Below are 15,625 nucleotides of genomic sequence, written 5' to 3'. Positions count from 1 at the left end.
ATAAATACTTAATAGCTATGTTACTTGGGGCAAATTACTTCATCACTGAAACAGTTTCCTCATCCTTTAAATGAGGGTGATGATATCTCAGTCACTCAACAAATATTTGAGGACATACCCAATAATGCTAGATACTGGGGATATAGAGGCAAGCAACTGGAGGAGGGAGGGCAGCATGGTGTACCAGGGGAGAGAGACTTGTAAATCACAGTCAAAATGATCATTACAATGAGGAGGAGTGAACAAAATGTGCTATAGCAGTTTATGGGAGGGCATCAGAAAATGTCACAAAAAAATTTATTCGAGTTAAACAAGATTTGTGAAAAGTACATCATGAACTCAAAGAAATGCTGTACAAAAATGAAGTTAGTTAAATGTATCCCAAATGAATCAGTAGCCACAACCATTATTTGATTTCTTCACAAGAGTTGTGCTTTAGTTGTGTTTATTTCCTTAAGCTGGATTTTATGAGCTCCTCTAGGGTGGTGTGTGCTCCTATAATAGGTATCCTGAAAGTACTAAGTAAAACGTTGGTTTGTGAGCATAATTTGTTCCGGAAACATGCTTGTAATCCAAAGCACTCATATATCAAAGCGAATTTCAAGAACCATTGACTCAGTTGGGATCATGTGACATTTGGTGTCACTTACATTGCAAGACATTGCTTGTTATTAAGTTAAAATTTATTGGAAAGGTGTGCTCGTCTTGCGGAACACTCACAGAAAAAGTTACTCGAAATCCAAGGTTTTACTGTACTTGCATCTAAAAGGATCTTTTTCATTCACTTATATCATTTTCTACTTTCTGTTACTGAATTAATTTAGGAAAAACTAGGAAATGTGTTATTTTGGGAAAAGATTCCTACTCCCACAAAAATATTCAGTCATCATTAACATTTTGTTTGGTGTGTTCCCATCTTAATAAGAGTAACAGTTTAAAAGTAAGAGGAGCAGAAAATTAGGGACAGACTTTACCCAGAATAGGAACTAAAACTGTCTGGTAACAAGAAAAGATACTCAAATACCAGAATTGCAAACTAAAATGAGATACTTTTTAACCATTAGATTGGCAAAAAATAGTTAGATACTACCAGGTCATGGCAAAAATACAGGTGAGAGTATGGTCTTAGAATACTGCCACAAGTGGTATAAATTAATACAGCTATTTATACGGAGATAATTTTGGCAAGTTGCAAGATAGCATGTACTATATGGCGCTATTTATATATTTTTTAAAAACTAGGGTAAACTGATTATTTGGAAGGAGTAGCCAAGGCAAACTTTAGCTTTTTCTGTAATTATTCTGTAATTATTGCATTTCTTTTTCTGAGAAATTCAAAATATACTGAAGAATACAGAGAATAATATAACAAAAACCCTTTCCCTACCCCCCTCTCCTGAGCTGATGATCATCTTTAACATTTATTTTTACTTTAGATCTTTTAATGGGGAGGTTTGATATAAGGGGAAATATTTAAGAACTTTCTCCCAGCATTCCCCTCCCTACTGCTATCTTTACCACGAATTGCTTGAATTATTATATTGTGAGAATGGTATAAATTACTCATGTAAGTAGAAATTTAAAAACTATGTGATGTTCACACTATTACTTATGTAATACTGTTTGCATACTTGTTAAAAGTTTATAAAACCCTTTAATAAGAGTACTTTGGGAATGGGATGTTATTGAGTCATTTGTTCATTTTATTGTAATTCTTGTTTGAAAATGCTTTCCTGACTTTAAGTAATGTTCCCCATGATTATAGAAGTATACATGGCTTACTATTGAAATAATACAGATAAGCACAGAAATTTCTTGCCATTCAGATGAATACTATTAGTATGTTGGTACATAATATATTCTTCCAATGCTTTTCTTTATGTTTGAGTAGCACAAGCACACTTTTTTTCAAAAATTTATTCTTTGCAAAAATGTAATTCATAACCTTCCCTCCAACTTTTTATTGTGAAAATTTTCAAACATAAAAATGTTGAAAGACTAGCACAATGAGCATCTATATCACCAACAGTTGTTAAAATTTGCCATATTTGATTTATATGTACACATGGGCATTTAATTTTTCTGAAGCATATGAAGTTAGAGTGACATTTCATCCTTAAATCCTTTGCCAGGCATGTCTTAATCAGGACCTACAATGCCATTTATCACACCTAGGAAATTCGTTCTTTTTGTTAATATTATCTAGTATCCTGTCCATATTTACATTTCCTTGGTTGTCCCCAAATTGTCTTTTTTTTTTTAGCTGTTCCCCAAACCAATATAGAAATGGTGTTTTGAAATTTGTTGTTCCCACTTAATATATTGATCTCTGTTCTGTCATAATATATACTTCTATAACATTTCTAATGGCTGGATTATATTGTGTACATGATTTATAGTTTATTAACCAACTCCCTATGTTCAAACCTTTTTAAGTCCTAGTCTTCCATGATCTTTAACAATGCTTCCTAGCACACAGTAGTCCATTTGGTAAATAAGTGCTGAGTAAAGGAAAGAAACTCAAGAGCATCCAAATGAGAAGTCTTTGTGACATTATGTTTATTTCCTTAAGAAATTTCTAGAACTGGAATGCAAAACTGTAAGACTTTTGATACTTCTCAAATTGCCCTTCAGAAATATTATCCTGCATTATTCACTGTGGTATGTTTAGCATATAATCCATGTTGACTTAGAGTATGACAGCACCTCAGGGTAAGCCCTGATACATTAGTATTAGAGAAGAGCATAAATCCGGATAGATTCAGTATCCTTGCTATAGGTGGCTCTTTCCTTAAATCTATACCTACTGCCATGTTTTGTGGGGGCTAGCTTGACTCCTCCAGCCTAGAGTACCTTGCAGTCCTTTGACCTAATCTGGGTATCCATTTCCAGGCTCCTCAAATTTCCTAACTGTCTTTGCAAGGCCATCCTTAAGAGGCAGTATAGTCTGGAGAGATGCAGGTATCACTTGACAACCTTTCACATGGAGCATTTTGGTTTTTTATATTTTTATTTTTTAATTTTAGAGTGGGAGCGGGGATGAGGGGCAGAGAGAGAGAATCTCAAGCAGACTGTGCTCAGTGTGGAGCCTGATGTAGGGCTCTGTCTCACAACCGTGAGATCATGACCTGAGCCAAAGTCGGGACGCTTAACCAACTGAGCCACCCAGGTGCCCCACCAGTGACTTTAAAATGGTAGTCTTCTGGGGTGCCTGGGTGGTTCAGTCGGTTAAGTGTCCAACTTCGGCTCGGGTCATGATCTCACAGTTTGTGAGTTTGAGCCTCACGTCAGGCTCTGTGCTGACAGCTCAGAGCTTGGAGCCTGCTTCGGATTCTGTGTCTCCCTCTCTCTCTGCCCCTCCCCTGCTTATGCTCTGTCTCAAAAATAAATAAAACGTTAAAAAAAAATTAAAAATGGTAGTCTAACAGAAGAGCTGAGAAAGAACCTGTATTTGATATTATCCATATCAAACTCATTTTTTTAAAGTTTATTTAATATTGAGAGAGAGACAGCACAAGTGGGGGAGGGGCAGAGAGAGAGGGAAACAGAATCCCAAGCAGGCTGTCTCTGCATTGTCAGCACACAGCCTGATGCAGGGCTTGAACTCATGAAACCGTGAGATCATGATCTGAGCCAAAACCAAGAGTAGGATGCTTAACTGACTGGCGCCTCATCATACTCCTTATTTTTTAGGCTCAGGTTAGGGGAAGTGATTTGTCCAAGATAACAAATGTTGCTGATAAGTGGTGGAGTTGGGTGTCAAACCCAGGTGAACCTATTTCCACTGTGCTCTATCTTTTCTTGAAACTGAACTGAATCAGTTTCTAAATATGCCAGCAGATATCATCCATAGAAGTGCAGAATAAGTGGCCCCTTCCTATAAGAAAGTTACCCCTCATAATCTGGAAATTTTAGGGAAGTAGAAAGGTAAATGAGAAAAAGCAAAGAAAGCTCAGTTTCTTTGTCCTTTTGACTGCGGTGGCTACTTTTCAACACGGGGATCAATTTTGAGCTCTTTCATGGGACAATTCAATTTGGCTATGTGTGTTACCATGCATATTTATGGATGCCATAAGCCTGTAGATAGGACTGGATTTCCTATTTGTAAAACTTTCAAATTAATGTTTTCTAAGCTCATCTTTTTTCCCTTTTCAAACGTTTTAAATTATAAAAGTAACGTGTTTACTGTTAAAAGATTCAAACAAAATATTTTATTTAAAAATTAGTGTCCCTGTCCTTCCCCAAATGATAGTCTTGTTTTATTCATACCACATTTCAAAAATCTTCTGACAATTGGTGTATATTCTTTTATACCTTTTAGCATTTACATACTGTGCTTATCTATTTATGTGCTATGTGTATTTTTATGTCAAAACATACAACTCAACTCCATTCTTTTTAATGGTTGCATTGAATTTCAAAGCATGGATCTAGTATAATTTAATCACTCCCTACTGTTGAGCCTTAGAAGTAGAATTCATTCTGGGTCAGAGTGGTACCATTTAAATTTTTGATCAGTACTGCCAAAATGACCTCCAGAAAGGCTATACTGAATTACCATTCTGAGCAGCAGTGTCTTTCAGTGCCCTTTTCTCCACATATATCTGCCAAAACAAGATACTGTTGATCTTTTTATTTTTAATTTTAACCAGTCTGATAAGTGAGAAATAGCACCTTCTTTCTTTGGTTAGAATTTTTGTAAGGATTAGGATGAGCAAATGTTACATCCTCTGTAAATTGCAAGTTTTTGCCCTTTTTATCTTATTTTAATGTTTTATGTATTTTGAGAGAGAGCAAGAGTACAAGTGGGGGGGGGCAGAGAAGGGGAGAGAGAATCCCAAGCAGGCTCCACTCTGTCAGCAAAGAGCCTAATGCAGGGCTCCATCCCATGAACCATGAGATCATGACCTGAGCCAAAATCAAGAGTCAGATGCTTAACCAACTGAGCCACCCAGGTGCCCCAAGTTTGTGCCCTTTTACTTTCAGTCAGATTATCTTACTGTGTTTTGGGAGTTCTTTGTATATTAGAAATAAATTTTTTGCCAAGATTAAAAGAATATTTACATGCATTATCTTTAGCTTTTTGTGTTTAAGTAATAATGTGAAGTAGGTGTGTGCTTTTATTTTTGTCCAAATGGTTAACGGGTAGTTCCTATTTTATCTTGGGAAAGACTATTTGGTTTTTGAATATATGTTCAGCTTAAAACTGAATTATTTGGGAAAGTGTAGTTTGTTAAAACATAAAAGTTGGAACTTGTGCTAAATAGAAAACTGGCTTGGTTACTTTTTGGTCTTTAGTTTTTGAGAATAATTCAAATTGTTCATGTTTAATATTTAACATTTGTCTTGAACTGGAAATAATGCTTTAAGAGATTGTAATTACTTTATTTTCATTTTATATGTTTGAGGCCCAGATTATCCTAAGGTCACAAAGTTAGTTGGTGGCAGGGAATTAGAGTACCTTTGCATATTATTCATTCATTTTCAGCAAACATCTTTCGTGTTATAGACATAAATGTTTTAAAGCAGCAGATTGTTCACATTATTTGGCTTAATTAAAGGACATTGGAAATGAGTGTATGCCAGTCTGTGTGTCATGCCATTAAATTTACTCAGCCAGTTTTGTCTATATGCTGGGATATAATTTTTTTTTCTAAAAGCGTTGTTTTAAGTTTTCTTGTCAATGAACTAATTTCAGCCTCATAAAAATCCTATGAGGTTGGAGTTATTTTATACTGAGAGGAGTTTGCTGCCCTGTTGATAATTGCTCTAATTATTGTTCTTTTAAATCATATAAAAGAATCTTGGTCTCTCTTCCTTCTAAATTCATTTGAACCAGCTCAAAATAGTTGAGATAAACTTAAAATCTCTGATTCTTAAGTTGTATGGCCCAGACAGTAGTTAGTAGAGTGTTTAATCTTTGGAGAACTTATAACTAACTTGAGAACGAGATCCAGAGCTGCTCGGTCTCATCAAAGTTGAGTTTAATTTTTTGGTTCATGTCAGTACTTTAATATTCTAGAGATTGATATATGCTTAATATTCTCTTTCATATTCAGATAACATGTAGAAAGGTTGAAAAGACCAGCTCTTCCTTGCTTTTGATTCTTTCTGTTTGTAATATCTGTCATAAGATTGTTACCCTTAGGGGCGCCTGGGTGGCTTAATTGGTTAAGTGCCTGGCTTTGGCTCAGGTCATTATCTCGCAGTTTGTGGGTTCAAGCCCTGCGTCAGGCTCTGTGCTGACAGCTCAGAGCCTGGAGCTTGTTTCAGATTTTGTGTCTCCCTCTCTCTGCCCCTCCCCCGCTTGATCTCTGTCGCTTGCTCTCTCAAAAATAAACATTAAAGAAAAGATTGTTGCCCTGAGATTAATCTGGAACTACAAGAACTAGAACAGGGGCGCCTGGGTGGCTCAGTTGGTTAAGCGTCTGACTCTTGGTTTCAGCTCAGGTCATGATCTCACAGTTTCATGAGTTTGAGCCCTGCATCAGGCACTGTGCTGACAGTGTGCAGCCTGCCTGGGATTCTCTCTCTCCTCTCTCTGCCCCTCCCCTGCTCTCTCTCTCAAAATTTAAAAAATTTTTAAATACAAATAAAAGAACTAGAGCAAAAAATAATATGGCTTATTCATTGCCAGATACAGTCCTTTGAGATGGACTATGTTGTTTATTTTACAGAGGTTACCCATTCATAGAGGTATAGGAACTTGTGGAAGGTCATACAGCTAGTAAATGGAATTTAAGCCCAGTCCCATTCAACTCCCAGGCCTTTGTACTGTGCTGTTGTCCTCTACTTCATTTTGACTTTTCTTCCAGTAGCATTTCTCAATTTCTACCTTTAAACTTAAATAATCCACAATGTACGGTAGCAAGTAAATATGTTACTGAGGTCTCTTCTCTCCCCATACAGATACATCTTTTGTTAGACTATTTTTAGGCATTAAACTTAGCTTTTATTTAGAAATATACTTAATCTAGCCTTTTATTTTTTTAATTTTTTATGTTTATTTATTTTTGAAAGATAGAGACACAGCACAAGCAGGGATGGGGCAGAGAGAGAGGGGGACACAGAATCTGAAGCAGGCTCCAGGCTCTGAGCTGTCAGCACAGAGCTCGACGTGGGGCTCAAACTCACGAACTGCGATATCGTGACCTGAGCCAAAGTCGGATGCTCAACTGACTGAGCCACCTAATCTCATCTTTTAATCTAGCCTTTTAATAGGTTTGTGCCTCTTCTACCTTTCTTCAGGATATGGGACTAGAGGATTTTATCCAGGAATACAGAATTCCCTCTTACACAGAGGAGGTTTAATCTTGAGAGATGCTGTATATTTCTTTGTAAATCCAGGGATATGAGACAGTTGGAGCTGAATAATGCAAAAGGGTTGGAATTCTATTCTTTGGTTTCCTGTACTTTTTGTATTTGACAGTAGCCTATCGTGGCTTTAGAGGCAAAAAACATATGCCTGTGTTTCATTAAGTGAAAGTGAAAACAATGTAGTCATTAAGCAAGCTATGTCTTGGAGATCTTTTCTGTGGGGTGATGGTTCCTAATGTTTCAGGTCATAGATCTCTTTAAGAAGCCAGTGAAAGCTATAAACTGTGTTCTCAGAAAAATACCAACATATGCAGAAACTTTCCATAGAACGTCAGAATTATTGTGGGGATCCCTTGGTATAGGACAAGAGGAAATGTTTTGATTATGTCCAAATTGCTGTGTTGTTTGTTTTTATATTTTCGTGGTATATGTTGATCCAGATATAAAGCACTATGCCTGCAAAGTGATACTGGGCTAATTGTTTCACTTTTGCCGAAGCTGTACTCTGCTTTACGCAACGTGAATCTCTAAAAACCCAAATTTTTAAAAAATCAAGAGAATTGTGGTTGGTGTTATATAAGGATTTATTTTATGTATTCTGTTGCTCTCTTGTAATTGTGTTTCTGGCTTTGCTTTGGCCACCAGGAAGTTGTAATTTCATTGTGCATTTTCATGTACTTTTTGTTGCTTTTATGTGATCATTGCTTCTAGTTTTCCTTTTTCTCTGATTTACATTTCTGAACACCTGGCTATCTCCTAGCACCTATTGCAATGCCCTGTGTGTAGTGCATTCATACCTATATGTTGAATAGAATATATGCAGAATAAATGAATCATAAATTGGTTTCCTCAGTTGAAAATTTCACCAAGAGTGTGACTTGGATTTTTAGCTTCCTTAAACATTTACTGGATAGTCCTTCATGTATTATTCTAATAAGTGACGGTTCCTATTCTGGTGACAGTAAAGATAAATAGACACAGTCCCACTCATGCAGAACCTACCCTAGTGGGGAGACTGACATGTAAATAAAGAGGTGTGTTGATTGAGGATATATGCAGTACACAGTGGGGGCACAAAGGAGGGAGTGATCAATTTTACTCTGGGGAAGAGGGTATCTGAAAAGGCTTCATAGAAGTATCATTTAAGCTGAGCTCTAGGGGATATGCAGAGAGCAGCCATTTTAGCAGAAAGCACAATCTGAATCAAGGTATTAAAAGTCTTGAATGTTAGGGGAACTATAAAAAGCCTCGCATGGTTAAAGCACTGGGGAGCCAAGGGCAGTAATATGTAATGTTGTGGCCCTGGTAAGAGAGGTGAGCAGGGACCAGGTCTTGGATGCTGGGTTAGGTAAGGAGTTAGCACTTGATGATGTAGGTAGATTTTGAGTTTGAGGAGATTGCTCTGGTAGTGATGTGGAAGATAGAATGGAGGGACCTGGCAGGATAAAGTCTTAATTTAAATTTAATTTATGAGATTTTCAAACATGTACAAAGAGAATAACATAATGAACCTGGGTGTACCTGTTACCCAGCTTCAGCAGTTATCAACACATGGCTATTCTTGCTTTATTTATACCCCATTCTTTTAAAGAAAATTCCTAAGTGAGTTACAAATAGGCAAAGCACAATTAATGCTATCTAACAAAGCAGCTCTTACATCTGGCTGTGCAACTAGATCACCTATGTAGCTTGAGAAAAAAGTTCCCACCTCCTATTTACTGAGTCAGATACTTGTGTGGCCTGACATTTTTAGTTCTTAAAATGAATCTCAGATGATTTTGTACAGCCAGGGTTGAGAACTCTGGATTTAATTTTTAAGTAAATTGTTTTTAAGATAATTTTTAAGCAGCTTGATTTCTGGCAGATGTTTTTTCTGAACTCAACTGAATGTTGCCTGTGGCCCTTCTGGGTGAAGTTCACCTATTAGAAAGTGGCACGCTTTTTTTACGGTTAAGTTCTTAATATTAGTTTGAATACAGAGTATTAGTTTAAAGGCTGATGTCTTAATTTTCGGTAGATGTGGGCAAGACTGAAAGAAAACGCATTTGCATCTTTGAAATTGGATATGATGAAAAGGAAATAACTATTGTTACAATTGATCTCTTACACCAAATCCAGCCACAAGTAAGGAAGGGGATGTGAGACAGATCAGTCTTAGAGAGTGTACTAGGATTATTCCAGAGCACTAGTTGAAAAGGCATAGATAGACAAGGAATCTCTTCCTGTCTTCCTTAATTTACATAATTTTCATGCTGGCATTACTCTTTGGTTTTTTTTGGTCATTGTTGGGAATGCTAAGAAGGGGCTGCTTGGCATGCTGCCATTTCCTTTCTTCTGGCGAAACTGATCTGTGACTTTGGTGAGCCCTGTTTTGTTGCCTGATTTTTCTGATGCCAGTTTGTCTCTATTAAGTAATTGGGAGTAATGACCAAAAGGATAACTCTTAGATCTGCAGCTTCCCAGGGCTGTAGGGTAGAGCAAATGTAGGGGATGCATTCTCAGACACCATTCTTTTCTTTTTAATTTTTTAAAATGTTTACTTATTTTTGAGAGAGACAGAGCATGAATTGGGGAAGGGGCAGAGAGAGAGGGAGACACAGAATCCAAAGCAGGCTCTAGGCTCTGAGCTATCAGCACGGAGCCCAATGCGAGGCTTGAACCCACGAACCATGAGATCATGACCTGAGCTGAAGTCGGACCCTTCACTGACTGAGCCAACCCAGGTGACCCTCTCACACACCATTCTTACCTCCAGAGTCGGTATTGGAGGTTTCAGATTCCTCATCCTTGGTATCCCTGCAAGAGATTTTTTTGAGTATACTGCAGAGCAAAGATATACACTTACTTGAGGTATATAGTGTTCACAGATTTTGAAGGAGAATCAACCAGGGTAATTTCCAGATTTGTCTTGAGTGAATAAAAGCTATTTTTTGGTTGCTTTATTACTACATTTTACTATCAGTGTCCAATAAAATCTAGGTTAGCAATCCTCAGGGTCATGTTTTATTTATATGGCCAACGATAGGGTTATTGGAGTCTATAGGAGGGGTTTGGCAGGATGGACTATGTATATAGACATTTTGTGTACTGTAGAGTTGTGGAGCAGATTTGGTTTTAATCCAGCTCTACCACTTACTGAGTATGTGGCTACTCTTGGCCTTAGTAAACTGGGAACAGTCTTCAAGTTGTTACAGCTTCATATAAGGATTAGAGATAATGCATAGTTAGGTGGTCAGTAAATATTAGCTGATGTTATTATGATGACACATGGGTTCTGTGATTATTTGTTGGATGGATATTAATATAAATAATCAGAAACTAGACTGGATGGAAATGTGCCCTCTTTAAGAAATCAGTTAATGTGCTTTCTGTGCCTTCCTAATCAAACAGTGTATAGCAGGCTGGATTTCAAGATTCACTTCACTGCTTCCTGAGATAATGGATGGTCCAGGCAGTTCTCACCTGAATTTTCTTTCAGAGACTTTTAGAGGCAAAGGCTTTTGCTTTGTGGTACATTGGAGGTTAGGGTTCTCTAAAGCATTTTTTGTTTACAAACGGCCATAATGCTTTTCCATGATTTCAAGGGGAATTTTAGGCTGACTCAGATTCAACCATACTCCCATACATGTTTGAACCATTTCTTAACCTACCAATACTAAATCAATAAATATTGAGTGCTTGCTGTGTGCTAAACTCCAGGATTAAACAGCAGAGTGTATAGGAAAGAAGCTCCAAGAGCAGGCAGCAGCCACTCCAGGGCATTTGTTTAGATGATATTGTTCTTAATTTGATTCATGCCATTTGGAATAGGGGCCACTCTTTTCAACCTTAAGAAAAATTGTACAAAAGGAAAATTCTTACTATAAATGGATGCATGATTATAGAAAGGTTGGAAGGACCTGGAAAGCGTGAAGCATAAATAAATAAAAACCGTGTTATCATGCCACCTAGAGGCAACCACTGATAATGTTTTTTTTTTTTTTATCTTGCTCCCAGGTTTGTGGGGTTTTGTGTGTATGCTTGTTTTAAACTTCCTCACCCTTGTGGCAAACATTTTGTCATTAATAGGGACGTGATAGGTACAGGGTACAATGTAAGCACATACAGAGATAGTCAAGTATTAAGAGATTGGGGAGAGGATTGTCATAATTCTCGTTAGTACTTGTGTTTTCAAAATCCAGATAAGTGTTCATTATGTTAAGGTGAAATAGAGGTTTAAGGGTCCCCTACCCTCAACTTTCTTAGGGATTTTCTTTCTGTTACCTCCTCTTGCCCTCTACCTTTCAGTGACCCCATAATTCTCTGCTTGCATTTACAGCCACCTTTTCAGAAGAGTTTTCTACACGTTCCATCTATATTGCCTCGCTTTCCATTGGTTCCCTGACTCACTCCAGTCTGGCTTCCCTTCCCACCATCCCCCTGAAACTGTTGTTGGTCAAGTTATCTCTACCCCCAATTTCAACATACATTTTTCAGGACATACCTCATTTCGACATTGGACACAATAGATCAGTCTGGCCATCTTTTGTCTTTCATGATAGCATAATGAACTAGTTTTGCTTCTACCTCACCAACCTCGCCTTTTCTGGTAGATTGGGGTGCCTGGGTAGCTCAGTCAGTTAAGTGTCTGACTCTTGATCTCGGCTCAGGTTATTATCTTGCCATTCGTGAGATCGAGCCTCGCGCCAGGCTCCACACTGAGAGTATGGAGCCTGCTTGGGATTCTCTCTCCCTCTCTGCTTTTCCCCTTCCCTGCTTGTACATGAGCTCTCTCTCTGTCTCTCAAAATAAACATTAAAAAAAAAACAATGTTGTATCAAGTAGGAACTTAGTTCTGGGCCTCTTTCCTTCCTTCTTTTTAAGTCATCATCTCCAGACCCATGACTTCAAATACTGTCTATATGCTGACAATCACAGATTTTTATTCTCAGTGTGTACTTCTTTCATGAACTTCATTCTGTAAATATTTGTCTACCTATCATGTGGAAGATGATGTGCTACATGCCAAGAGCTTAATACTGTAGAAAGTCAGACTAGTTATATTGATACTTGCTATGAGAGAAACAAGCAACGTAGTGTAATTGAAAAATAACAGACCAGCTTTAGGTGGGTTGCCATGGGAAGCCACTTTGGGTCTTAAAGTCACTCCTTAAAGGGAACTAGCTGAGGGAAGAATAGGTGTGTTGGGGCAGAAGCATTCCAGTGGAATAGCAGTTGTAAAGGTCTAGAGGCCAGAAGGAACTTAAAGCATTCTAGAAACTAAATGGAAAGACTAAAGTGGTAGTGCAAAGAGGAGATTGGAGAGAGTTGCAGGAACTAAATCATGCCAGAGCCCTGAGACTCATGGTTAGAGTTGGGATATAATTTTAGGGAAACTGTTGAAAGGTTTTAAGCAAGGAAGTAACATGAGCTGACTTATGTTTTAAGATTATTTTTCCTGCTCTCTGGAGAATGGATTGGATGAAAGTGAGTATGGAAGTGAGATCAGTTATCCCTATTTCACAGTTGAGGAAACAGAAGTGCACAGAGGCTGATTGTCCATGCTCATACAGTGAGTAAGTGATACAGCAGGGATTCTAACCTGGGTTTCCTGATTTTGAGCCTGTTTTCTGATCTGGTGCTTCTCAAACTTTAAATATATTAATCACCTGAAGATCTCAGGGGCGCCTGGGTGGCACAGTCGGTTAAGCGTCCGACTTCAGCCAGGTCACGATCTCGCGGTCCGTGAGTTCGAGCCCCGCGTCGGGCTCTGGGCTGATGGCTCAGAGCCTGGAGCCTGTTTCTGATTCTGTGTCTCCCTCTCTCTCTCTGCCCCTCCCCCGTTCATGCTCTGTCTCTCTCTGTCCCAAAAATAAATAAACGTCAAAAAAAAAAAAGATCTCATTAAAATACAGGTTGATTCTTCAGCTCTGGGTGAGATTCTGCATTTTCAATAATTCTCAGATGATGTCAGTGCTGTTGATCCTTCAGCCATACTTTGAATTGTAAGGCTAACCTGCCACTATACTCAGCTGCTATTGAGCCAGCTTGGAAATTACTCCTCTCCCTTTAAGCTAATTCAGTATTGAAAGTCATTCTAAATTTTATCACCTGGAGGTGGTTACACAGAGTGAGTTGCCCTTTAAAGAGTGACTTCTCCTCAGTATATATTAAGTGAACACTCTTGCCTTGATGTAAACAAACCCTGTAAAACCAAGATTAGAAACCTCAAAGGTAAATGAAGTTTGGGGGAAAGGAGGAAGGGAAAAAAGAAATGGTTAATTAAATAGAAGTGTTAAGTAATGTATAGCTGTGGATGGTGGTTCATAATTCATTAATTTCCTTAAAGTCGATCTTTAAACCTTATTTTAGGAAGAAATCTTTATTACCTGTAAAGATTGCTTGGTGCTCAGAGTTCTGGTCTGAGCCAACAAAGGCAATAGGCCATTTCCAGAGATTTGTTTAGTACTAATTTCTTTTTGTTAGAGGCTTTTTTATGTAAAGGATTTTAACTTGTTTAACTTCTAAGCATTAGGTAGAACTCATTCCCTGGTCATTAGTATGATTTGACGGTATCTCAGCTTCTCACATTGTGCCCCAGCTTCCTGTCTTGCAGTAATTTTCTGAATAGGATCTAACAGTGTAGAAGAATCTGTCACAAATACATGTTTTCATCTGCAGGAATTTATTGTAATAAAACTAGTAAAATGGGGCACCTGGGCGGCTCAGTTGGTTAAGTATCCGACTTTGGTTCAGATCATGATCTCACTGTCTGTGAGTTCGAGCCCCGCATTGGGCTCTCCACTGAGCGCTCAGAGCCTGGAGTCTGCTTCGGATTCTGTTTCCTTCTCTCTGCCCCTCCCCTGCTCTCTCTCTTTTAAATAAATAAACATTAAAAAAATAAATCTAAAGCGAACAGCATGTTATTAAAGCATGGACTTGGGAGCCAAAAAGGCCTAGATTTAAATCTTGGTGCCAACTAGCTAGACAAGCCACTTAATTTCTCTGAGCCTTCGTTTTTCTATCTGTAAATGGGACAAAACTTGGTTTGAGTGGTGAGGATTGTATGAAAGACTATTATTATATGAAGACTCTAAGCAGCATGTCTCAAAGTTTGTTCTTTGGGATACTTACATTCATGGACTTCGAGTAGATAACACTTGAAAAAATTGTTCTGTGGCCTAATAAGTTTCCTTTACCCAAGGTTTCTTGGAGCCATTAGTAACGTAAGTCAGCCACCTAACTATTCTAAAGGAAAATTCCTTTTGTACTTCCATTTGTAACATTTCGCAAGTTACTGAAACCTTGTCTTCCTTCATGGAGCAAAATCATCTAAAATGCTTTAGGAAACACCAACCTGAGTATTGTCTGGCTTATAGTGAGTGCTCAAAAAATACTTTCCCTTCCCACTGTGAAACTAGCTTAGAATAACTAGGGGGAAAAAACTTTTGAAATTTTCATAATTGATGTCTCATGGACTGTGATACCTTTCTTTTTCAAACTATAGGTGTTTCTTGCAACAAAATTATATAAACAGGTTAACATTGCACTTGTTTGAGGGAACATGTGTGTTCATTCATTTGTTTTGGACTGGTTATTTAATTGGGTGCCTATCATCTGAATCTGTTTATGAAAAGTTTGGAGCCCAAACACTGGAAACTGAAAAAATACTTGCTCTCCCTGAACCTTGACAATTATGGCCTGGACTTACCCCTGTACTTTACCAATCAGATGCTCACACTTGGAACTTTTGGTGTCTAGAGCCATTGATGCAAATAACCTGAGACTGTTCAGAAATCATTCTGCCACCAGGGGTAGCTTCTAGGCATCCAGAGTCTGGTGTTGACAGTAGAGGCACCCCCAGCTAAGCTGTGCCTGTGGGAGGTCCCTTGGCTGTAGTCTTAGACTGCATAGCTTCCTTGGTTCCTCCCCATTTTCTGAATGTGGATCAGTAAGCCTTCCTGATGATTCCCTGAGCTGTCTGTTATCCTTCCATTATTTCAGTTTTCTGCTTTAGTTAGCCAGTCTATTCTCAACCCAGGCCCTTGACTGGTACAGAATCCTAAGTCAAAACAGCTGTAGTTAAAGTGAGATGTGTGTGAAGATTTGCCCATGACCTCGTCTACATTTTCTTAAGCCATTAAAATACTTGGAGCTAAAAAAAAAAAATAGTTGCAGCTACAAGCTAATCCTGCTTTTGTTTTGGAGGGTTGTTTGGGTTTTTGTTGAATTTTGAGAGTTCTTTGTATATTCTAGATATTATATATAGTTTTGAAAATATTTTTTCCCAGTGAGTTCTATAGTTTAAGTCTGATCTGTTTTTTTACTT

At 38.0% G+C, this 15,625-nt stretch overlaps 1 protein-coding gene across 14 annotated transcripts in view; it reads left to right on the top strand.

Annotated features, from left to right (window-relative positions):
• HUWE1 (HECT, UBA and WWE domain containing E3 ubiquitin protein ligase 1) overlaps positions 1-15,625 on the top strand; it is a 166,300-nt gene that overhangs the window by 12,604 nt on the left and 138,071 nt on the right. The gene's annotated exons all lie outside the window — the stretch shown is intronic.

Source organism: Prionailurus bengalensis, chromosome X, assembly GCF_016509475.1.
Source record: "Prionailurus bengalensis isolate Pbe53 chromosome X, Fcat_Pben_1.1_paternal_pri, whole genome shotgun sequence".
NCBI lineage: Eukaryota > Metazoa > Chordata > Mammalia > Carnivora > Felidae > Prionailurus > Prionailurus bengalensis.
This window is presented reverse-complemented; position numbering and strand designations above follow the sequence as displayed.